The following is a 25223-nucleotide window of genomic DNA, read 5'->3' as shown; positions in this document are numbered from 1 at the left end:
GGTAAGTAAATTATATCTCAGCTGTAAAGGAGGATAAGTCCCCAAACCCTTTCTTCGGTTCTCTACCTCAAAACCACAATTTAAGAAAATTTAGTTCTCACCCTTTCCTTCATTTGTCCCCTAACTTGAATAGCAGTTATTTATGTGGCTTCTTTTCCTTAACAGACTGAAAACATCCTGAGGGCCAACTCTATCTATCTGATTCATCTACTGACCCCTCCTGGGTCTCCCAAGGAGTGATGTGGGCTTAGCAGGTGCCAATATATTAAAACTTGCTGAATGAATAACAGCATGACTGCCCTGCATACAAACATTATACCTATCACAATGCTTCTGTTCATGCTTTTATTTGAACTTCACAATATCTTGAGAGGAAGCTGGAAAGTTCCTATGATCCCCTTTTAACAAGGGCGAACTGAAGCCCACTGCTATGTGGTACTGAGGATTAGGGTCTTGTGCTCCAGGCCAAGACCTGCCTATAACTGGCTATGTAACTCGGTGAGTATGGCATTTCATTCCCTCAGCCTATTTACCCATCTGTAAAATGAGAGGTAGACTGAGATGCACTGCAAAATTCGTTCCAATTCCATTATCCCAGGACACACTGCTAGGAAGCAGTAGAGTGGAGATCAAACCCACATCATCTGTATTCTCTTTCCTCTGGACTTGCTGCCTCCTACTGCAGGGAGGTGCCCCCAGCTGAGTGACAACTGACCGACCTCCCTGTCAACATCCTGAATTATGCAAAAAGATATATGCAAGTTTCCTCTCTATTTGCAATGGTTTTCCTACTGGAGCAATCCTATGGGGGGAAGAAAAAGCACTTCCAATGCATAAAGGTAATCTGAACTAAAATAATAAAATAAAAAGTTGGCTGTGGAGTCCAACAGACTTCAGGTTCAAATTCCAGTTCTGCCACTTACTTTCTCTGTGACAGTATTTCTAAACCTCAGTTTCCTAATCTATAAAACAGAGATTATAAAGCCCACCTTCATAGAGTGATGAGGAATGGGAGGAACCACATATGTAAAATGCCTGACACTAAGTCTGTAAATAGTATTTATTGGGCATTCTAAGCACTTTACAAGTACTATCTGACAGACCTCTCCTCATAACAGCCCTATGAGATGGGTACTACTATAATTCTCATTTTATAGATGAAGGACTGAGGCATGGAGAAGTTAACTTGCCCAAAGTTACAGTAATTAAATGAAGAGTCAAACTAGGTAGTTTATCTCCAGAACCCAGGCTGCTGACCACTAAAAAAGAATTACTTCTACTATCTTTATTTAGAGCACATCCAAGCAGTCTTTGCCAAAAGAAACTCTGTCTCTTATCATTTCTTAGGGTTAAGCTAAGGCATCAAAATCACCTTGACTCTGCTGGTCTCAAACACAAACTTAAAGGTTGCATTTCAGGGTCATGGACTAAGTTGGCACAAGAACATCTGAGAAAGGTGTGGATGGCAGGACAAGTCCACCAGCCAAGCATCATCGGAAAAGTTCTTTGCCATCTTTGAGGCTCCTGGCTTAAACGATTCTGTATGGGGCTGACTGAAGCATTCTCTGGGAAAGGCCATCCTAAGAAATGCTCCACTTTGTGGGAGCACTGGATGAAACTCACCTTGATGTCTTCTCTGTCTGTAGAGTTCTCTATCGCCATCCGAGTTTTGTAAAAGAATTTCCTGTTCTCAGAGCTTTGCTTTTCAATGACCACACTAATTTATCTGTGATGTCACAGGGCCACAATTATCTTAAGGTAGTGGAAGGGAACAGAAACAGAAATGGGAGAGTATTCTGATAACGTTATCCTTTCTCACTGAATTCAAGAGCATCCAGTCTTGCATTTCACCTTTAACTTGCATCGTCCCAAATCCTGCCACAACTCAACGTACCTCTCATAGGGAAGACCTTTAAGTTTCACCCTCTAATTTCACTCCTAGTAGAATCAAGGAAAACTAAGTCAATCAATTTGGAAAGGTTTCCTTTTTGATTCAATTGCAGTTGTGTTACATCCAGATGTCCAGCTCAAGAGGGAACCGGAAGAGCCACTGGCACCCTTAATCAGGCCTCAACTGATGAAGCTCTCAGACCAGAAACGCCTGACTCCCATTCTGAGAAAGGCTCTCTAAAAGGTTTACAAATAAGCACAGTTTTATGTTTTCCGAAAATAAAATCTGGAGGTTATGAACAAGGACAAAATTTTACCAAGGTCCTGATCCTAACACTGCCTCCAAAGAGCTTGTAGACAGCTACCTGGGCAAGGACTGATCCTCCTCTGCCCCCTTCCCCAAGAAAATGGGGTTAATACCTCCCCAGATGGCTACAGGGAGGATTAAGGGTTATTATTCTTTGCATCCAGCTCTGTCACAGCTCTAGCAGTTATGACCTTGTTCATTCTAAAATAAGACATTAAATATAAAGATGCAGCAGTGATCCCTGAGTCTGACTCTACAACAGGGTGAGAATTTCCTTTCCACACGGCCTCCAACACTGCCTCCTATACCCCAACCTGTTGGCTGAATCCTCCTCTTATTCAGGCCTCAAGTTTTTAAGGTATTAGTCACTAATGCCACAAAGCCCTTTGTGGAGTCAGCAGCTATTACTAATAGCACCAAGAATGAACCCCAGAACTACTCTCAGGGTTTCTGACAGGCCTGAATTCACCCTGAAGAAACCAAAGTCCCTTCACCCCCAAACCCAGGCCCTTGATGGGCAATAGATGAGATCTAATGAAAAGCAAATATTACATCAGTGAGTCCTCACAAACCCACTGTAAAGTAGCTGGTCATTTCACAGATCAGAAAAGCATAGCTCAGAGAGAACATGTGATTTACTCTAGGACACGCATCTAAGAAGGGGCACACACAGGATCAGTATCAGCCCTACCATTACTCCCTGTGTAACCTCCAGCATATCTGTCAACTTTCTGGATCCTCAGTTTCCTCACCTGTAGAGTGGGAATAGTGATAATACTTATCACTAGGACTAAATGAAATATTGGAGGAAAAGTGTCCAGCAAGTGCCAGGCACAAAATATTCAATACATATTAGTTTTTTATGGATCAAAACAGTAGGAATTTTATATAATTTTCATATATTAAGTTTAAAATACTAAGAAAAAAACCTTCTCCAATTAACTACATAAGTATGAACTCCTCTACCATATCTTTGATAAAAAGTGGCAAAGCCTCTGCTTGAATACTGCCAATAATGGGTAACTCACTCCTTCACAAGGCAGCCCATTTTGTTTTTAGAAAGCCAAATTCTCTCCTGTCACGCCAACATCTACCCTCTTGGGATTTTCATCCTCTGATCTTAGTGCTGCATTCCAGATTCACACAGAGAAAAGTCCAGGTCCCTTTCCAAGGACAGTTCTTCAAGTATATGTCCCCCAGACTCTTAGCTCTGGTCCCTTCAGCTCCTGATCAAGTGTCACAGTCCCCGAGGAGAGAGAGCTGGATCTGAATTCTGATCCTTTCACTTACTAGCTGTGTGGCCTTAAGCAAGTTATTTTGCCTCTCTGAACCAGTATCTTCATATGTATGCCAGGAAAAATGATTTTTGCCTCACCGGGTAGTCATGAAGGTTAAATTAGATAAAGTAAGAACACTACTGAGCATAGAGTCTGACATATACCAGGCCCTCAATAAATGTCAGTCACTTTTTAGGATGTATTCCAATTAGCAAATATCCCTCACAGTAAATGAGCCAGAATTAAATGTAACACAAGGGACTGGTTTCTGATGGGAACTATCAAGGCTTGGGTTTTTGAAGAGCTTATTTCTTATTATACAGCTGAGAAGAAAGCAAAGCCCAAGAGTTATATGGGTTTGGCAGCCCAAAGATGTGGTGGAGAATCTGGAAAGGTGACGATGAAAGAAGAAAGGAAACAGAATGGATTATTAAACCAGTCGCCCAAAAGAAAAGGTATCACCACACTATGTGCTGTCTATGACTCCCTCTCTGAGACCCAGGACTGCACATGCAGGCTATATTCCTTAATTCAAAAGAGAGAAGAAAAATAATTAAAGAATAATTAAAGTTACAGTTCTGGATCGTCCCAGCAGTTAGCCTCTCCAGAGCTACAGATGTTTAGCAGGGGGCTTCTTCAGTTGTAACCTGCCAGATTCTGAAGCCCAGGTGTGTGAAAATATCCTTCACAGGATGTCCCATGAGTTCTTTCCAGCTAGGAAAGCAGTTTGACAACTTTAAAACTCAAAACTGGCAAATCGTCAATGATACCATCACCACAAGCATTACACATATTCTCTTTCCTTCAGTGACCCCAACGGTAGGAATCTCAGGCACAAATATAAATTGCTGTTCAGTTATTCCTCAGAGTTGACCCCAAGCACTGCTTCTACAAACGGAAATGTGACTTGAACACAAGTGCCCCCAAACAGATCAAAAGAGGGAAGGATCGCTAGACTCCAGAACTGAAGCAGTGTGATCGCAAACTATGGCAGAAAAGGTTGTTTTCCCACCTACCAATGAAGCACAACAGCTTACAGTGAAGAAATTCATTGTCAGTCTTAAGACTCGGCCCAGGGAGGGGGAATCGGGATGGGGAATACATGTAACTCCATGCTGATTCATGTCAATGTATGACAAAACCCACTGCAATGTTATGAAGTAATTAGCCTCCAACTAATAAAAATAAATGAAAAAAAAAAAAAAAAAAAAAAGACTGGACCCAAAGAAGCCCTTCTAGTTACTCCTTGGCATGTGATAGAGGATCTGGTTATTACTATACTCAACAGCCAAGACTCAATTCAACCTCTTTAAAAACAGAAGAATTACAAAGAAGAAGCCAGAATTCAAACCAAAATAGCCTTAAGTAGTTCCTTCAACTTAGGAAGAAAGACTAGCCACTCAAGAAGGACTGCAAGATACAGGAAAGTTGAGTGAGGCCACTGGGCATACCTGTGCCCTAGGTGGGGATTTCATAATGCCTCTGAGTCAGGAGGTGACCTCAGAATAGTTTTCTCAAAACTGTTTCAGGCTTTATTAAAAGTGATGACTTAACTGCCACTTTGCCCTAACCACCTACCCATCTTTAGGAAGAATGGGGAAGCTACAGCCACCCTACCAGGCTTTTAAACTCACTAACTTGAGAAGAAAACTTTAAAGTTGCTCTACCAGTTAAAGAAAGTCATAGAAGAAAAGGCCTTTGGGCGAAATAGTCAAATTAGGTTGTTAGACATGAGTCGTAAGTCCCTATATCTCTTTTCTAGAGACCCTGGTAGCACACCTGCAGAGGAGAGCCAGAGGGCACTGAGCAAATTCAACCTGGCTGGCAAGGGGGCGTCTCACTGCAGCTTTCAGCAACGAGTATTGGAACCTGCTGGGTCGCAGTCTCTCTCCTACTCCACACTTCCTACTTGCCCTTTGAAGTGGGTACTGAATAGCCAGTTCCCAAGTAAAGGCCCTTTTGTACGGGCGCTACAGTCGCCTGGTGGAAACACCTCGGCAGAGTTCAGTTTGGTGCCAGGATGGGCCACTGAAGGCATCTGCGGCTGCCAGAAGCCTGGACTGGACACGGGGACAGACACAGAGAGAGAGAGAGAGAGAGAAACTAAGAGAGAGCAGGAGGTCAGGTCAACGTTGCCCTCACGGCACTTCCACCTGCCCCCTTCTTCCTGAGACCCGGGCCAGATCAGATGTCAAACAAAAACTCCGCAAAAAAGTCCCGTGATGGGACGACTTCCATCTCTCCCTCTGCTGAGGCTTCCCGAACTCCCAAAGCCTCCCCCCCGCCCCCCACGTCCCAGCCAGCCCTCCGTCCCCACCTCGCCCCCGGCCCACTCTGCCCCCCGCCCCGGCGAGGCCTGCCCCTTCTCCGGACACCCCATGGGCCCCCCCAGGCGGACAGGCTCAGGCCCCCGGGCAGGCAGGGCTGGGGCCGGCCCAGAGCAGAGGCGGCCCGTGCGCCCAAGGCTGCCGGAGCCGGTCCTCGCCTCGGCGCCAGGGGAGAGCAGGGGGCGGCGGCTACCCGTACCTGTCAGGCCTCTTCCTAGGACCGGTGGCGGCGCAACTTCAGGAGCCCATGTCCGTCCGGGGGGCCCGGCCCCTCTCCCCGGAGGGGGGGCGCGGATCCCGGGGAGGGGGCTGGGGAACCCGGGCTGCTCTAGCCCCTTCCCATGCTCCCCGCCCGGCGCCTGGCCGGGGCCGGACAGCGCCTCCGCCCGCCCCTGCGCACCGCCTCACACCCGCGCTCACACACACACTCACACTCCCTCGCGCGCTCTCACACACGCACTCCCCTCCCTCCTCCTCTGTTTATCTCCTCCAGCTGTCTGGGGACCCAGGAGAAGCCCAGCACCGCGCCTGCGCCACGCAGTCTCCGCCCCCGCCCCGCGCTTCACAGCCCGCGGCTACGCTACGGAGACAGCGCCCGGCAGTTTCCAGAATGGCGATCAGGGCCCCCCCCTCCTCCCCGCCCCGACACCCTCCACTCCCCGCGCCCGGTCAACGTCTGCTGCCGGCGGCGCCCACTAACCTGCTAGTGGGGGAGCCCCGCACAGGCGCGGCCAATCCGCTTCGCCGCTTGCCAGACCGGCAGCCAGTGGGCGGGCGGAAAAGCTGGGCTAGGCCCTGGGGCATCCTGGGAGTAGTAGTTTTTCTCCGTCGAAGAACTCCCGCAGCGCGGGCTCACCCCGCCCAGTTGCCATTAGTTACCCGGACGCGCCTTCTACCCTATATCCACGTAAAATGCTCCCTGCTGTCGCTTTTGGGACACTCCCCTCACCCATTGCCCCCAGAGCCCGACACAACCTCCTAAGAGCCTTCTCAAGACTTCCTCAGAGCCCCTTAATCGCGGGACCCCTGAAGGCTGGGGCCCCAGGTCCTCCCCCAGAGCCAAGTCTCAGCTCACTCCATCCTATTCTTGGGGGCTGCTGAAGCGGCACATTCCTCACCGTTCTCTCCCCGCCTGAAGGAGGAGGATAAAAGGTAATCAGCCTACACCGGGTGGCCTGGAGGGGAGCCAGTCATACACACACTCTTGGAAACCCTCAGTCTGTTGGGAGAGACAAGATGCCTCTGAGATCGGTGGAAGTGCTGCTGGTTCCACCTCTGAGAGGCCGTTCCAGCCTTGTGGAGTCTAAGCCTAATGGAGGAGTCACTTCCTCTCTAAGGCAGTTCCCAAGGTCACAAGGGAGTCATCATGCCTAACTTCTGAAGGTAGAGACGGGGACCCACCCATGAGGAGCCTCCAGTCAGAAAAAGAAGACAAGGTCATCTTCTAAGAATGGAAACTTATCGCTCACCCATAGAGTGCCCTCTGTCAGACAGTAACAATAATGTGCTTTTGCTGAGCATTTACTTACTATGTCAGCACTGTACTGAGTACAGTTCCTTGAAAAGCAAAAGTTAGTCGCACAGTCGTGTCCAACTCTTTGGGATCCCATGGACTGTAGCCCACCAGGTCCTCTGTCTGTGGAATTCCTCAGGCAACAGTACTGGAGTGGGTTGCCATTTCCTTCTCCAGGGGATCTTCCTGACCCAGCGATAGAACCTGGGTCTCCTGCGTTGCAGGCAGAATCTTTACCAACTGAGCTACTAAGGAAGATGCTATTCCTTAGATAGGTACTATTACTGTATCTGTTTTGCAGGAGAGGAAACTGAGGCATTAAAAAGTTAAAAGCAAGTTGCCCAGGGTCACATGGATGATAAGGAACCAATCTGAGAGTCTGAACTTTTGAACAGTACCTGTCCCTCCAGTGAGAACCAGGCAGCACTTGTCCTCAGGAAGAACTATATATATGTATTTAGCATTTATAGTGTTTGCCCCGTGTTTATCACTCTTCTGCTCATATTAAGAACTGAATTAGTCTGTGAGCTCCCTAAGTGCGATTTCTCCCCATTTGGAGGCATTAAAGCCTACCCTTGTAAATTCAGCTTTGTGCAATGCCTTTATCCTAAAAATGTTGTGGATCATTCCTCCTGATCTCTCTCTTATAGATAGATGTTTCACCAAATTTAAAAAATGATAGGGGAATTCCCTGGCAGTCCAGTGGTTAAGACTCTGTGCTTCCAATGCAAGGGGCATGGGTTCAGTCCCTGGTTGGGGAACTAAGATCCTGCATGCTGGATGGTGTGACTAAACTTCGAGACTGGGAGAAAGCTTTGAGATCACCTATGTAGAGCTCCCAAGGTGCAGGCTGAAACACTGGGTCAATTCAAGTGAATAATAGCTAACATTTATTGAACATTTACCATGGGAGATAAGTACTTGTCAGTGAATTAAGCAATACTGTCATGGATCATATAGCTAGTTGGAGTTAAGACCCAGCTTATTTGAGTCCAGAACCCCCATTTTAAACCCTGTTCTGTGCTGGCAAGATCACAGAGGGTCTTAGAAATACTGATAGAGAAGTATGGTTGATGTTTCTGTGACTCTCAGCACAGTATTTTGCAGAGAGCAGACATTCAGTAAATGTTTGTTGTCAGTTGTTTTGCTGTTAGGGAGTGCATGATAGCAAGAAGAATATTAATAATAGCTACATCTATTATTTATTATTTTCTATCAGGAGCTCACTTGTTCTCTCACGCACTCTTTTTCTTTTCTACATCTATGAATATATATGTATATATGACAGGTTTATATATTGCATATGTACACACATATACATATATGTATCCATGTCCACATATACATGTGTACACATGTATAGATACATATATACACATATACATAGGTATGCATATATATACACATATATACATACATATATACATGTATCTTTGTATACACACATGTATACATTCACACACACCCTAACTCATTTGATCTTCACATTATGAGGTAGGTATTATTCTTACTCTCATTTTACGTAGAAGAAACAGAGACTAACAGGGGAGTTCAGTTCAGAATGAGACCCCTCCCAGCCATAGGTGTTTTCAGATCAATTTAACTTTCTAACCACTAGAGTTGGGCTACTTTGGGAGGTTTGGAGCTCTCTGTCTTTAGTAGTATTCATGTATAGGATATATTATATAGTCATCTGTCCAGGATACTCTAGAATTACTTTATTGTATAGATATTTAATTATATGACCAATTCTAATATTTTCTGATTTGACTTTTGGAAGTATACAAAGATTACTCAAATATGGTTTGTGGTAGTGAATGCAGCTTCTTTTCCTCTTCTAAAAACATCAGATGATGCCCCAGCTGACCAGCTCTATAGTGGTAGTCACTGACACCACTATTTTCATGTCCTGATTGGACTCTGGGACAAAAGGGGATATATTCAACCTGAAATTAAAGATGCTCATTAAAGTATTAAAGATGCTCATTGTTTGCAACCCAGCAATGCAACTTCTGGCATTTTTTTTTTTTTACAAATTTAGAAAGAACACCACCTTTTCCCCCCACAACTTGAGACATATCAGATCTGACCAGGGACTGAATCTGCATCCCCTACATTGGAAACACGGAGTCTTAACCACCAGTGACTGTGCGTTCACTTGTACTGGCTCTTTGCAACCCTATAGACTGTAACCCACCAGGCTCCTCTCTCTGTAGGGTTTTCCAGGCAAGAATACTTGAGTGGGTTGCCATTTCCTCTTGCAGGGGATCTTCCAGACCCAGGGGTCAAACCCGTGTCTCCAGCATTGCAGGTGGATTTTTTACTGCTGAGCCATCAGGGGCTTCCCAGGTGTGTCAGTGGTAAAGAATCTGCCTGCCAGTGCAGGAGAAGCAAGTTCAATCCCTGATCATGAAGTACTATACAACCAATTCAATGATTCACATCCTATCAAGATAGAGAAGTCTTAAAAGCATAATAATGAGTGGAAAAAAGGAAGTTGAAAAAGATCCATTCAGTATGATATTAATGTAAAACGTAACACAGAAATACCACATATTATAGATGCTTACATATGAAATAAAAGTACAAAAAGTTAAATGGGAAAAACACATAGCAATTTGGGGAAAGTGGTTACCTCTGAGGAAAAGGAAGAAAACCGAGATGAACATGGGGTTTGGTTATGCATGCCACGTCATTTCAGTCGTGTCCGACTCTTTGCGACCCTGTGAATTATAGCCTGCCAGGCTCCTCTGTCCATGGGATTCTCTAGGCAAGAATATTCCAGTGAGTTACCATTCCCTCCTTCAGGAGTACAGGGGATCAAACCTGAGTCTCTTGTGCCTCCTGTATTGGCAGATGGGTTGTTTACCACTACTGTTGCCTGGGAAGCTGGGTTTTAGCTATAGTGCTAACTTATTTCTTAAAAAAAGAGGTCAGTAGTAAACATAGCAAAATATTAAACATCACTTTTATCTTAGTGGTTATATTTTTACCTATATTTTTCTGAATGTTTGAAATAGTTTGTAATTAAATATATATTTTTTAATGTACTCCCCATCAGGGGCTTCCCCTGGTGGCTCAGATGGTAAAAAATCTGCCTGCAATGCAGGAGACCCGGGTTTGACCCCTGGGTCTGGAAGATCCCCTGGAAGAGGAAATGGCAACCCCTAGGTCGCTGTGAGAAAATTTGAGACCCACTGATTTCGGTTAGTCCTTTCATTTTACAGAAGAGAAAACTGTGATCTAAAACAGTCTGGTGATTTGCCTAAAGTCACAGAACCTCAAGGGCCCAAACTGTCCACTCCAGTCCAACTGGTCCATCAAGAGTATCCCAACTCATCTTGAGGACACTTCACCTTTGTTCAAGTTATTCACTCCACTTGGAAGCTTCCTCCTGCTCCCATTTATCTTACTGATCTTCTGTTCCTTCTCTAAAATCCTGCTTAGAGAAACCAATAAAGAATTAGCCAATCTCATGCCACAGATTTGGGTCTGAATCTTAGAGTCAACTGAGCCCTAATCTGCTTTCCTGCTTGGCATCCTCAGCTTTCTGCTCAGCCCTTCCCAGGTGAGCAATTCTTCCTCCCACCGGGCAGCACATTTCCTTGTTTGCGTTATGCTGATCACTAGAAAGTTCTTATTTGTAATGAAGTTCTTACTTCCACTTATTTGTTTCAACTCTGTTCTCTGTGGCAACGTTGATTTTGTGTATTAAGTGAGGTGATATTTACATAAACTGTAAAGTCTTGTGTCAATTTGATTAGGAGTGATAGTCAAAATGATCCCTTTTTCTCCTAAAAACCTTCAGGGACTTCCCTGATGGTCCAGTGACTAAGACGCCTGATTCCAATGCAGTGGGCCTGGGTTTGATCCCTGATCTGGGAATTAGGTCCCACATGCCACAACTCTAAAGGTCCTACATGCCCCAGTGAAGATCAAAGATCCCTTGAGCAGCAACTAAGAACTGGTCCAGGCAATTAAGTATTTTTTATAAAAAGCTTTAGATAATGAATACGACTCTCATGTCCCCACTGAGTCTTCTCTTTCCTAAATGAATTATCTTCATTTCTTTTTAATCCAGCCAAAGAAGGGGCAGAGATTGCCACTGATGGGAACGTTCAAGAGAATATCTCAAAGAATTATATGGTCGGAATTCCCTGATGGCCCAGTGGTTAGGACTCCATGATTTTACTGCTGAGGCCTGTGTGAGCTGAGTGGCACAACGGAAAAAAAAAAAAAGAATCCTAGATCATTTCCAAATGAAGCATTCCAGAAATGTCTACCCAAAGATGGCCCCGCTAGAATAATTGGCAGGTTAACTGAGACTGTTAGAAGATTAATTGAGATGGTTTTCAGTGGCAAATAATAAATAACCTGACCAGCAATGGCTTTAACACTTGAGATTGTTTTCACGCTTAACAAGAAGTCCTGAGGTAGGTGATGGTTGTAATTAGTCCAGCTGTTCAACATGATTTGTTTCTATTTTTTCTGCTCCAACACTCAGTTTTAATTTTTCAGTGTAATAAAATGGCTGCTGCAGCACCAAGCATCATATCTATGTTCAAGGCAAGAAGAACAGGGGAAAAGGAAACAGCTGTCTTTTGTTGGAAAGCAAAAGCTTTTTAGAAGCCCCCAACAGATTTCTGCTTATATCTCACTTGTTGGAACTATGTCTTAGAACTAGCTACAAGGTAGATTTGGAAAAGTCCAGAAAGCAATTATTTAGCATCCCAAGAGGAGGCAAAGGAACAGAGATTAATAAATGGATTTGGGGGCTAGCCAGCCAGGAGTATCCGCTGTAGAATCTTCCAAGGTGATAGACTTGGGCAGAACTCAGAGTCCAGGAGACAAGCCCAGTTCTTTACAGTTAGACTCCTGGTGGTATCAGGATTCCTGGTATCAATCAAATTTAGGGCAATGACTTTTGCTAATCAAACTCACAATAGATAGATCAAATAGAATTCCAGTGTTTTCAGGGCTTCCCTGGTGGCCCAGTAGTTAAGAATCCACCTGCCAATGCAGGAGACCTGGGTTTGATCCTGGATTCTGGAAGATCCCACATGCCGCAGAGCAACTAAGCCCATGTGCCCCAACTACTAAGCCTGTGCTCGAGAGCATGGGAGCCACAACTACTGAGCCCAAGTGCTGCAACTGCTGAAGCTTGACAGCCCCAGAGCCTGTGCTCTATGACAAAAGAAACCACCACGCTGAGAAGCCTGTACATCACAACTAGAGAGTAGCCCCTAATCTCCGCAGCTAGAGAAAAGCCCAAGCAGCAATGAAGACCCAGTACAACCTAAAATAAATAAAGAATCTGCTTGCCAATGCAGGGGACACAGGTTTGACCCTTATGCTTCGAGGCAACTAAGCCCAGGCTCCACAACTGCTGAGTCTGTGCTCTAGAGCCTACAAGCCACAACTACTGAAGCCTGCACACCTAGAGTCCATGCTCTGCAACAAGAGAAGCTGCCTCAATGAGAAGCCCTCGAACCACAGCTAGAGAAAGCCCTTGAACAGCAATAAAGACCCAGCGCAGCCAAAACTAAATTTTTTAAAAAAGAGTGGGGGACTTCCCTGGTGGTCTAGTGGCTAAGACTCTGTGCTCCCAATGCAGGTGGCCTGGGTTCGATCTCTTGTCGGGGAACTAGATCTTGCATGTCACAAATAAGACCTGGTGCAACTAAATAAATATTTTTTAAAAAAAGAAAGAATTCCAGTGTTTTCATATGTAATGAGAAGTAGTCGTTAGCCTTGCAGACATAGAACCCAGAAATAGATCTTCACAAATATAGTTAACTGGCCATTGACAAAGAGGTAAAGATTATTCAATGGAGTAAAAGTAATCTTTTCAATAAATATTTCTTGAATTATTGGACATCCACATACCAAAAAGACAGAGAATCTAGATACTGCTCTTGTATCTTTCATAAATATTAACTTATAATGGAAATATTAACTTAAGTGTGAAACTATAAAACTTCTAGAAAATAAAAAAAGAGAAAAGTTAAATGGCCCTGAGTCGGGTGATGAATTTTCAGGTCCACGAAAGAAAAAACTGGTAACCCGGACTTCATTAAAATGAAAACCATCTGCTCTACAAAAGAGGCACTTAAGAGGCACCTGTCATGTAATGGACTTGTATTCAAAGCATACGAAGATCTCTTAAAAATCAACAATAAGAAAACAACCCAATTTAAAAATGGACAAAGTTCTGGGTATTTCACCAAAGAAGATACCTAGGTATCAAATAAGCATATGAAAAGATGCTCAACATCAGATGTCATTTGATAAAAACAACTTACCTATTAGAATGGCTATAATTAAAAAAACTAACGATACCAAATGCTGGTAAGGATGTGGATGGAGCAACAGTAAATTTCATTCATTGTTGATGGGAATATAAAATGGCACAGCCACTTTGGAAGACAGCCTGGTGGTTTCCTACAAAGCCAAACTAAGTCTTGCATGTATGTGTGCTAAGTCAATTCAGTCGTGTCCTACTCTTTGCGACCCTAAGTAGTCTGCCAGACTCCTTTGTTCATGGATTCTCTAGGCAAGAACACTAGAGTGGGTGGCCACGCCCTCCTCCAGGGGATCTTTCCGACCCAGGGATCAAACCAATGTCTCTTAAGTCGCCGTCATTGGCAGATGGGTTCTTTACCACTAGTGCCATCTGGGAAGCCCTAGACTGAGTCTTACCACATCAGACGTCATTTGATAAATGCAACTTACCTATTAGAATGGCTAATAGGTATTCACCCAAATGGGGTGGCTCAGATGGTAAAGAATCTGCCTGCAATGCAGGAGACCCAAGTTCAATCCCTGGGTTGGGAAGATCCCCTGGAGAAGGGAATGGTTAACCACTCCAGTATTCTTGCATGGAGAATTCCTTGGACAGAGGAACCTGGAGAGCTACAGTCTATGGGGTCAACAAGAGTCGGACATGACTGAGCAACTAACACACACACACACTCACCCAAAATGAGTTGAAAACTTATGTCCACACAGAAACCTGCACACAGATATTTATAGCAATTTAATTCATAACTGCCAAGAGCTGAAAGTAACCAAGATGTTTTTCTAAAGATGAGTGTATAAAAAGCTGTGGTAAATCCATACAATCAGTGATAAAGGAAATGAACTATTAATTTACAAAAAGACATGAAGGAAACTTAAATGCAGACTACTGAGTGAAAGAAGCCAGGCTACTTATGATATGATTCCAACTATATGATATGCTAGAAGAGGCAAAACTACAGCTACAGTAAAAAGATCAGTGGTTAGCAGGGGATTTAAAGAGGAAGGAAGAAGGGAGGAAGGAAATAGGACTTTTAGAGCAGTGAAACTATTCTATATGATACTGTAAAAGTGAATATATGACATTATGTATTTATCAAAATGCCTATTGCTATACAACACAAAAAATGAAGCTTATGTAAAAACTATGGACTGTAAAAAAAAAAGAAAAACAACTATGCACCATATTTAATGTATCAATATTGTCTCAATTATAACAAATATGCTACACTAAAGAAAGATATTAATATTAAGTGACTGGAGGTGATGGAAAGGGAGTATATGGGCCTTTCTACTATGTGCTCAATTTTCTATAAACCTAAAACTGCTCTAAAAAATAAGTAATACTTATTCAAAACTAATACCAGTGAGGCACTTCCCTGGTGGTCCAGTGGTCAAGAATTTGCCTTGCAATGCAGAGGATGTGCTTGGGGGCCTGTGCCACAACTAGAGAGTCCTTGGGCCACAATGCAAGATCCTATAAAATGCAACTAAGATCCAGCACAGCTAAATAAACAATAAAATATTTAAAAACTACGATAACAATGAAATACCTCCAGGCAGAAGTTTCTTTCTTTTTTTTCAAAATTGCATTTTAATGCTGACAAAGACGGGGAAGGACAGGCAAACTCACATATCGCCCGAATTAAACAGCAGTCTACAAAGCAGGAGAAGATATTTGCAATATATACAAATGAGAAAGGCTTGTGTTCTGAATATATAAAGAATTACTATAAACCAATTAGAAAAGGACAGACCACCTTTACAATAGGTAAGATAAAAATAGACAAAATGACTGAAGAGATGCCTACTGAGAAAAAACTCACATGACCATTAAACATGAGAAGGTGCTAAACCTCATGTATCAGGGAAATGCAAATTAAGACTTCATGAGCTTGATTCCTCTTAAATCCTTTTGGAATAAATTCCTGAACTTGCCCCTATTCAGAATCAGCCAGGAGCAGGAGGACATGGAGACAAAGCTGTGGCTGGACTGTGCCTGAAAACTTTAACTTCCCTTTACAGTTTTACGTAGAAGAGGCCCAGGAGGAGCTCATGTTCCGTCCGCCTGGAGGCCAGCCTGCACCGCATCGAGGCGCACAGGCAGACCACCCCATCCAGCTGGAGAGGGGCATCGCCACCACAGGCCTGATGCACATCTTTGTCATCAAGTCGTCTGAGTTGAGGCAGTGGCTGTTCCACGGAACTGGAGCCCTGAGAGCTGGGCCCCCCAAAGCTGGCCCGAGACCTCGCGATCCTGTGGCTGGTGCGGAGCCAGCCCTTGACTGGCCACCCCTGGTCATCGTGCTGGACCCACTGGGCTGGCTTTTGTCCAACAGGAGAGGGAGGACCACCTCTCTTAGGCCTTCTCAGGCTTGCCCCTACCAAATGTTTGGTTTTAGATGTCTTTAGACTTTGCTTGGAGAAGGAAATGGCAACCCACTCCAGTACTCTTGCCTGGAGAATCCCAGGGACGGAGGAGCCTGGTGGGCTGCCGTCTATGGGGTTGCACAGAGTCGGACACGACTGAAGTGACTTAGCAGCAGCAGCAGCAGCAGATTTTGCTTTATCAGGAAGAAGATTTTCTCTTCCCTGGGCAGTTAAGAGGTGAGGGGAAGTTTTGGCTTATGCATTAGTGAGAAGGGCACTAATATCTAGTGATACAAGGTTGAATTTGTGGCCCAGTCTTGTCCCTCTCTGTGGCTCAGCTGGTAAAGAATCTGCCTGCAATGCGGGAGACCTGGGTTTGATCCCTGGGTTGGGAAGATCCCCTGGAGAAGGGAAAGGCTACTCACTCCAGTATTCTGGCTTGGAGAATTCCATGGACAGTATAGTCCATGGGGTCACAAAGACCGGACAGGACTGAGCGACTTTCACTTTCACTTGTCCCTCAAAAGCCTTCTAGGCACATGTCTGAGAGACATGTAAGTCTTCTGGGTGTAAGACAGTGGTCTACAGCAAAGATCCTATAAAATAAATGACCTCCCCAAATCCCTAAGACCAAAAAAACTTCATCAAATCTCACTACTCACCCTTAAAATGGTTAAATTTAAACTACTGATGTTAGCAATTATTTTTTTTCTTTTGGCCAAGCCAAGGCTTGCAGGATCTTACTTCCTGACTGGAAATCCCAAAACAGGGATCAAACCCTTGCTCCCTGTAGTGCAAGTGTGAGGTCCTCAGGGAATTCTTGATGTTACCAAGTTTTGGTGATAGGGTGAATCAACTGGACAGCTTATTCATTATTGGTATGAATGTAAAATGTACAACCATTTTGGAAATTGATTTTGAAAATATCCATTAAAGCTGAATGCATACTAATATCCTCCACTCTATGTGGATCGTGAACATATGAGCATAATTTATGCACAAGAATATTTATAACAGGTGACAGAATCATAACCGAAAAATGGAAACAACCCAAATGGTCATCAATAGTAAAATGTATGTATTCATACAGTAGAATACTATTGATATATAGCAAGGAGAAGGAGCAAACCACTGTCACAAGCAACAACCTAGATGAAGCTCATGAACATAACACTGTAGAAAGAAGCTCAGCGTGCAGTAAAATCCCACTTAAAATTTATTCAGATTAACATATCTAGATCTAGCTCATTTAATAGCTATATCAGTTCAGTTCAGTTCAGTCGCTCAGTCGTGGTCCAACTCTTTGCAAACCCATGAATCGCAGCACTCCAGGCCTCCCTGTCCATCACCAACTCCCGGAATCTACTCAAATCCACGTCCATTGAGTCGGTGATGCCATCCAGCTATCTCATCCTCTGTCGTCCCCTTCTCCTCCTGCCCCCAATCCTTCCCAGCATTAGGATCTTTTCCAATGAGTCAACTCTTCGCATTAGCGTGGCCAAAGTATTGGAGTTTCAGCTTCATCAGTCCTTCCAATGAACATCCAGGACTGATTTCCTTTAGGATGGACTGGTTGGATCTCCTTGCAGTCCAAGGGACTCTCAAGAGTCTTCTCCAACACCACAGTTCAAAAGCATCAATTCTTTGGCACTCAGCTTTCTTCACTGTCCAACTCTCACATTCATACATGACTACTGGAAAAACCATAGCCTTGACAAGACGGACCTTTGTTTAAAGTAATGTCTCTGCTTTTTAATCTATCTCTGGTTGTTAACATTTCCTTTCCAGTAGTAAGTGTCTTTTAATTTCATGGCTGCAGTCGCCCTCTGTAGATTTGGAGCCCCAAAGAATAAAGTCTGACACTGTTCCTGTTTTCTCATCTATTTCCCATGAAGTGATTGGACCAGATGCCATGATCTTAGTTTTCTGAATGTTGAGCTTTAAGCCAAATTTTTCACTCTCCTCTTTCACTTTCATCAAGCAGGCTTTTTAGTTCCTCTTCACTTTCTGCCATAAGGGTGGTGTCGTCTGCGTATCTGAGGTTATTGATATTTCTCCCGGCAATCTTGATTCCAGCTTGTGCTTCTTCCAGCCCAGCATTTCTCATGATGTACTCTGCATATAAGTTAAATAAGCAGGGTGACAACATACAACCTTGACGGACTCCTTTTCCTATTTGGAACCAGTCTGTTGTTCCATGTCCAGTTCTAACGTTGCTTCCTGGCCTGCATATAGGTTTCTAAAGAGACAGGTCAGGTGGTCTGGTATTCCCATCTCTTTAAGAATTTTATAGTTTGCCACTAAATAAAGAAACTATATTGTTGTTTAACCATTCCTATGTTGATAGGCATTTAGGGTGTTTTCAGTATTTTATCGCTTTTCAAAATTCTTTAAAAATGTTTTACTTTATATGGGCCTATAGTTGGTTTTCAATATTGTGTTAGTTTCAAGTATACAGCAAAGTGATTCAATTATACATACACATATATCTGTTCTTTTTCAAATTCTTTTCTCATCTGGTTTATTACAGAATATTGAGCAGACTTCTCTGTGCTATACAGTAGGTCCTTGTTGGTTATCAATTTTTAATGTAGTAATGTGTTTATGTCAATCCCAAACTCCCGATTTATCCCTCCCCTCACTTTTCCCCCTTATTAACCATAAGTTTGTTCTCTATGTTTGTGAGTCTATTTCTGTTTTGTAAATAAGTTCATTTGTATCATTTTTTTGATTCCACATATAGGCAATATCATGATATTTGTCTTTGTCTGACTTACTTTACGTAGCATGATAATCTCCAAGTCCGTCCATGTTGCTGCAAATGGCATTAATTCATTCTATTTAGTGGCTGAGTCTTCCATTGTATATTCGTATCACATGTTTCTATCATTTATTTAAATTGCTTCCATGCCTTGGCTATTGTAAACAGTGCTACATTGAATTTTGGGCTACATGTATCCTTTCAAAACATGTCCCCCCGCCCCCAGGAATGGGATTCTTTTCCTATTTTAAAGCAATGCCTCAGTGGATTGATATCATGCAACTTTCCAAACCAGATAATTTCTTGTGAGAAATATTACACATTTACATATTGATAAGTAAACAGATACATTTCTTGTTTCTAAGAAACATACATTTGATTTCAGAATTTCAGCTGATGGTCAACAGCACAAACAAAGGCCTGGCAGTAGGACAGAGTTTGGCAGACTGGCTCTAATTAGGAGACTATCTTGGCTACAGCCAAATTTCCCAGGGCATCAGTTTGGACAGGGAAGTTGAGGTAAAATGGGGAAAACTGGAAAGTCCATATGAGGAGTGTAGACTGTACCCTCACAGACATTGGAGAGTCTTTGAAAATTCTTGATCAAGGGAAATACACTCTGTTTTCAGAGATTCACTGAACACTCATACTGCATTAAGCATTGAACTGGATAGACATTAGGCTTACAAAAGCAAAAGGCATTGCCCTATTCACTCAAAATACAGTGAGAAAAGATAAATCTGTCTATGTTCAAAGCAATACATTTGATAAATTTGTAGAGGCTTATGCCCATGGACGGAGGGGCCTGGTGGGCTGCAGTCCATGGGGTCGCTAGGAGTCGGACACGACTGAGCGACTTCACTTTCACTTTTCACTTTCATGCATTGGAGAAGGAAATGGCAACCCACTCCAGTGTTCTTGCCTGGAGAATCCAAGGGACGGGGGAGCCTGGTGGGCTGCCGTCTATGGGGTCGCACAGAGTCGGACACAACTGAAGTGACTTAGCAGCAGCAGCAGCATGCAGAGTTTGCCGATAGGAAGGAGCAACCAATTCTGTTTTGTTGGGGGAGAGCCAAGGAGGGGTTCAAGGTGAGTCTGGAGTTTGACAGACAGAAAAATTAAGAGATGACATGAAATGAAAAACTTTTGGGAGCTGATATTCGAGATGTGCCTGCCTCCAAGGTGAGGGACAGGATGCTCTGGGACGGAGAAGGGGAGGTTTACTTTTCATTTTATATCAGGTAGTACTTCTGAATTTTGCATATGCATGAGTAACTTGCCCAGAGTTCTACAGCAAGGTCGTGTAACTGCAAGTTAATGCTCTTAATCATTACACTATCTCCCAAATAATAATTCAGGTCCACTTGGAGAAGAGAACAGAGGTAGATGTCTGATGGATCAAGAGAACGAGACTCAAACAGAATCCTTAGAGAATTCCTTGGCAGTCCAGTGGTTAGAACTCTGCGCTTTCACTGCCAAGGGACTGAGTTTGAAGCATGGCAAATGAAAAAAAAAAAGAAAAGAAAAAAATCAAATAAACAAACACGAAACCAGAATTGTTAGTTTGAAACCTAGATCACTGACTGTAGTGCCAATGACTAAATGGGCATTCTGGGAAAGTCTATTGATTAAATAATGAGTGTGTTTTGGAAAGAGTTAGTTAGAAATTTGGCAGAAACATTTAAACAGATATCCTGTAGACCATTTCCCACGAACCTTTCAGAGGGTCTGTACATTCAAAAAAAAATCCGTAATAGTTCGAAAAAGCTACCTGCTGGACTTCCCTGGTGGTACAGTGGATAAGAATTCACCTGCCAGTGCAGGGGACACGGGTTCGATCCCTGGTCCAGAAAGATTCCACATGCCACAGAGCAACTAAACCTGTGCACCACAACTACGGACCCCAAGCTTTAGGCCCCATGAGCCGAAACCACGGAGCCATCTTGCCACAACTACTGAAGCCTGTGCGTCTAGAGCCCATGTTCTGCAATGAGAAGCCTGCGGAACGCCAACAAAGAGTAGCCCCCACTTGCCCCAGTGACAGAAAGCCCATGTACACCAATGAAGACCCAGCTCAGTAAGAAAAAAAAAGTTACCTGCCTTTTCCACTGTGTATTCCTGTGATCTAAATTTTTCTCAGTATTTCATTTTCTAACATAGTAAATATCAATAGATAAAACCTACAAAACAAGAATTTTTCTAAGTTCTCAATAATTTTTAAGCATCACCAACTCAATGAACATGAGTTCGAGCAAACTCCAGGATATAGTGAAGGACAGAGAAGCCCGGCGTGCTGCAGTCCGTGGGCTCGAAAAGAGTCAGACACGACTTAGCGACTGAACAACAAAGAACTCCTAGGATCAAAAAGTTTGAGACCCTCTGTTGGTCAATGGCTTTCAAACTTTTTCAACAGTCTTTCAGAGGAAACTCCATTTTTCATCATGATCTGTATCGACATATATATGCAACTGTGTAATTGAAAGTTTCACAAATTCTGGCTCACTATTTGGGATTCACTCAGTGTTTTCTGTCTTATTTTAAAAATTAAAATGCTGGTAACAGTTCACTAAGTTGATCTCATGACCCACTAACAGGTAACGATCTGCAACTTGAAAAGCATGTCTCATCATTGTAAGTAGAGAAGAAAGCTGGAGCATTAGGAGAAGTCCCTCTCAACATAACGTAGTGTACACTTAATACTTGTTGAGGAAATGAATAGAGCAAATGTATCATTCTTCAAGCTTCCGGTTCTCCAATTTTGTATCATTTGTATAAGGCAAAGTGTATCAAATAAGGAGGATTCCTTATTTCTTATTGCAAGGGTCAAATAAGAAAAATGTAGGTGAATTCTCTTTGTATATTGCAAAATACTACAGAGATAGCAGGGTTTGTTGTTATAAGAACTGATTGAAAGGTACAAAGACCAGTTGATTGAAGTGTACCAGTAGTTTTTAAAATCAGGAAACATAGATGTAACTCCTAGCTCCATCATTATTAACTCTGTGACATGGTATTACTAATAATAACTAATATTTATTGAGTGCTTACTGTATGACTGGTATGGTGCTAAGCTTTATTAAATGTTTATATCACTTAAAACTTACCATGACTTTATTCTATAGGAGCTTTTTTTTTTTTTTTTGGCTGCACCGCCTTGAGACTTGTGAGATCTTAGTTCCCTGACCAGGGATTGAACTCTCGCTGGTGACTGGAAGCAGTCCTAACCACTGGACTGCCAGGGAATTCCCAGTGGGCACTGTCTTATATTGTACTCATTTGACATAAACACATGGACACTGAGGCCTGGCGACTCTAGATAATTTACAAACTTACTTAATATAGACTTTTTGTTTGCCCTTCCAGTGCTGTGGGCTTAGTTGCTCAGTCGTGTCCAACTGTGTGCGACCCCATGGATTGTAGCCCACCAGGCTCCTCTTTCCATTGGGATTCTCCAGACAAGAATACTGGAGTGGATTGCCATGTCCTCCTCCAGGGTATCTTCCCAACCCAAGGATTGAACCAAGGTCTCCCGCATTGCAGGCGGATTCTTTACCATCTGAGTCACTGGGGAAGCCCTTCCGGTATCTAATGCTTTTTCTTCTTCGAAGAACACTAGATATTCCTCTGAGAACCGCCCCTCCTGCATATTTGGTCCAAGGTTTTGTGGCAACTCACTCCACCTCTTGGAGTTAGGGTTGCATTTGTAACTAAACTGACCCAAGTACTCCTTCTTGTGGGCCACAATGATTGGTTGAGGTGTGGTCATGTGACCTAAGCAGGACCAATAAGAACTAATAACGCGGCTTTCCCTATAGCAACGGCAAGGAGGTGTCTCTTCCCTTTGGCCTGGGACCTGTGAGCTCGGTCAGGTTCCTCTAACTCTGGAGCTGCTGTGGTCACCTTGCCAACGGTGGTTGAGAGGTCACCTGGGGATGAGTCAACGCAGGGTAGAGCTGAGATGTGGAGCGAGAGGGAGGAGTAAGGGAGGGAAGGAGAGAGAGACAGACAGAAGTAATGGTACACTTTGAGCCCCTGGATCCAGACTGAAGACAAGCAAACATCAATGAACTTTCGGTTACAAAAGCCAATACATTCCCTTTTATGCTTAAGTAAGTTGATTTAATTTAGCTGTTTAATAAATACTTATATAGTACTTACTAAATGCCAGGAATTCTTCTGCACACTTTACCAATATTCACTAATTTATTTTTCATAGAGAAGTAATATGGTTATTTTCATTTTTAAAATGAGAAAACTGAGGCAGAAGGGAGTTAAATAACTTGCCTGGCTCTCTCTTCAGACCATTTTCTTTTTTTGCCCCTGGAACTGGTCAGGATTTGATCTGACTCCAGACAGATCCAACACATTTACTCCTTTGCCAGTATTTCTCAAGCTCTCCTCATTTACCTCTCATCTTTATCATTATTTACAATATTTACAAACCTTTTATATTAAAAGTTTCCCTGGTGGTCCAGTGGTTAAGAATTTCCCTGCCAATGCAGGGGACATTGGTTTGATTCCTGGTCTGGGAAGATTCCACATTCCTTGGGGCAACTAAGCCCATGAGCCACAACTACTGAGCCTGTGTTTAGAGCCCGTGCTCCGCAACAAGAGAAACCACTGCAATGAGAAGCCCAAACACAGCAACTAGAGAGTAGCCCCCACTTGCTGCAACTAGGGAAAGCCTTCGCACAGCAAAAAAGACCCAGCATAGTCAAAAATAAATAAATTTTTTAAAATTAAAAAAATAAAACTTTCCCTTAAGTCAACTCTAAATCAATTTGCTTCTTTGGTTTGTCCAAGCTGTACTATCAATGAGATAATGAGTTTGATGTGTTAGACATATTTCTCTATGAAAAAAAGATGTTAACTATTAACACTAACATGTAAAATGTTTATCCATGTGTCAACTAAAATCACTGAGTACCTCTATCCCTCCTGTATCACCTCCCACTTCACCTCACTGATGCTTAGCTTCTTCATCTGTACAATAGGACTAATCATACATCCCTCAAAAGGTTGTTGTTTGAAACAAATGAAATCGCTGAGGTGCTGCTTTGTTGATGGTGAAGCACTAAGCAGAAGGGAGGCACCACGGCCATTCAGACGGCAAACTCATCAAGGGTAAGGATGAGGACTTTGGTTTTTCACTTCTTGGATCTCATGCTAGTCTCCTTCTCTTGGCTACCTGCCAGCCTCTTGTTTGTCCTCAGGTGGACTCTGCCTTCTCCCATTGGAAGATTTTTGTTTAAGGATTGTCTCAACTGAAACATTGTTCCCACTGGGGCAATCTGTGTTTTTCAAAACTGGCCACAGCAGTATTTCTTGTCCCACATGCTCTTCTAGAACTTTGCTGTCCCCCATAAAGAGATGGGAGTCTATTTCTTCTTCCCTTGACGTGGAGTGGAATTTTTTCGACTGCCTCAACAAATGGAAGAATAGTAGAAGTGATGTCAAGTGACTTCTGAAGTTGAGTCAGAAAAGATGGTTTTGGGACTTCCTTGGTGGTCCAGTGGTTAAGAATCTGTCCTGCAATGCAGGGGTCATGGGTTCAATCCTTGGTCAGGGAACTAAGATCCTACATGCCACAGGGCAACAAAGCCTGCATGTCATAATAAGAGAAGTTCCCGCAACTAGAGAAGTCCCCTTGAACCACCAATGAAGACCCAACATAGCCAAAAGAAAAAATGGTGCTGCTTCCACGGAGCTCTCTTTCTTGGGATGTTTGCCCTTGGAACCTGAGGAAGCCCAGACTGATCCATGTGGAGAGACCATTCGGAGAAGCCCATATAGAGGGGAGCTGAGGCCACTGACCAACAGCTTGCATAAACCACCAGATAAGTGAGTAATTAAACTTTTAGATGATTCCAGGCCTCAGCCTTTAAGTCTTCCAACTGAGGCCCCAGACACTGGTGTAGAGAACAGCCATCTTGTGGTGCCTTGTCTGAATTCCTGACACAGGGAACTTGTGATCGTAAAATAAATGCCAATAAGACTGGGGGGAATTTGGTATACACCCACAGTTAAGTAGAATACCTCCTGTCTCTGCTTGGTTAGCTTCTCCTGAACCTCCAACTCTCACCTGAAATGCTTCCCTGGACAGGACTAGGTTAGATCACTGGTCATGATCTCCCATAGCATCCTCTATTTCCTCTTTTGTGGCCCTAGCCACACTTGCCATGATTTTTTTCAGCATCCACTTTCACTATATTGTGAACCCTATGAAGGCCAGGACCATGTCTGTCGGCACAATCTCCAGCAGGTAGCCTGGTGGATAACTGTCCACAGGATGCTCTCAGTAAATACTTACTGAGTGAATGAATGGATATTTCGCCCCACAGTGCCGGACACACACACGGGGGCAGCAAAGTTGGACCCACCCTGGAGGGATCGGGAATTACTTTTGGTAACATTCCTGCTTGGGGTACTGCCTTGTCACAAGAGTGGTCTTGACTTACCATGCAAATCCTTTACTGTTGCC

At 43.5% G+C, this 25223-nt stretch overlaps 1 protein-coding gene across 4 annotated transcripts in view; it reads right to left on the bottom strand.

Annotated features, from left to right (window-relative positions):
* Nucleotides 1-6427, bottom strand: part of WDTC1 (WD and tetratricopeptide repeats 1) — a 60912-nt gene extending 54485 nt beyond the window's left edge. For 2 of the 4 annotated variants that reach the window (XM_043445124.1, XM_043445127.1), the window contains exon 1: nucleotides 6001-6424. The gene's annotated coding sequence lies outside the window, so the exon portion shown is untranslated. Of the gene's footprint in view, nucleotides 1-6000 lie in introns of all 4 variants that reach the window. The other 2 variants (XM_043445126.1, XM_043445125.1) reach the window with 2 other exon arrangements.
* Between the last annotated feature and the right edge of the window lie 18796 nt (nucleotides 6428-25223).

Source organism: Cervus canadensis, chromosome 24 (genome assembly GCF_019320065.1).
Source record: "Cervus canadensis isolate Bull #8, Minnesota chromosome 24, ASM1932006v1, whole genome shotgun sequence".
In the NCBI taxonomy this organism is placed as follows: Eukaryota; Metazoa; Chordata; class Mammalia; order Artiodactyla; family Cervidae; genus Cervus; species Cervus canadensis.
Note: the sequence above shows the minus strand (reverse complement) of the source record. Positions and strands in the feature narration are given on the sequence as shown.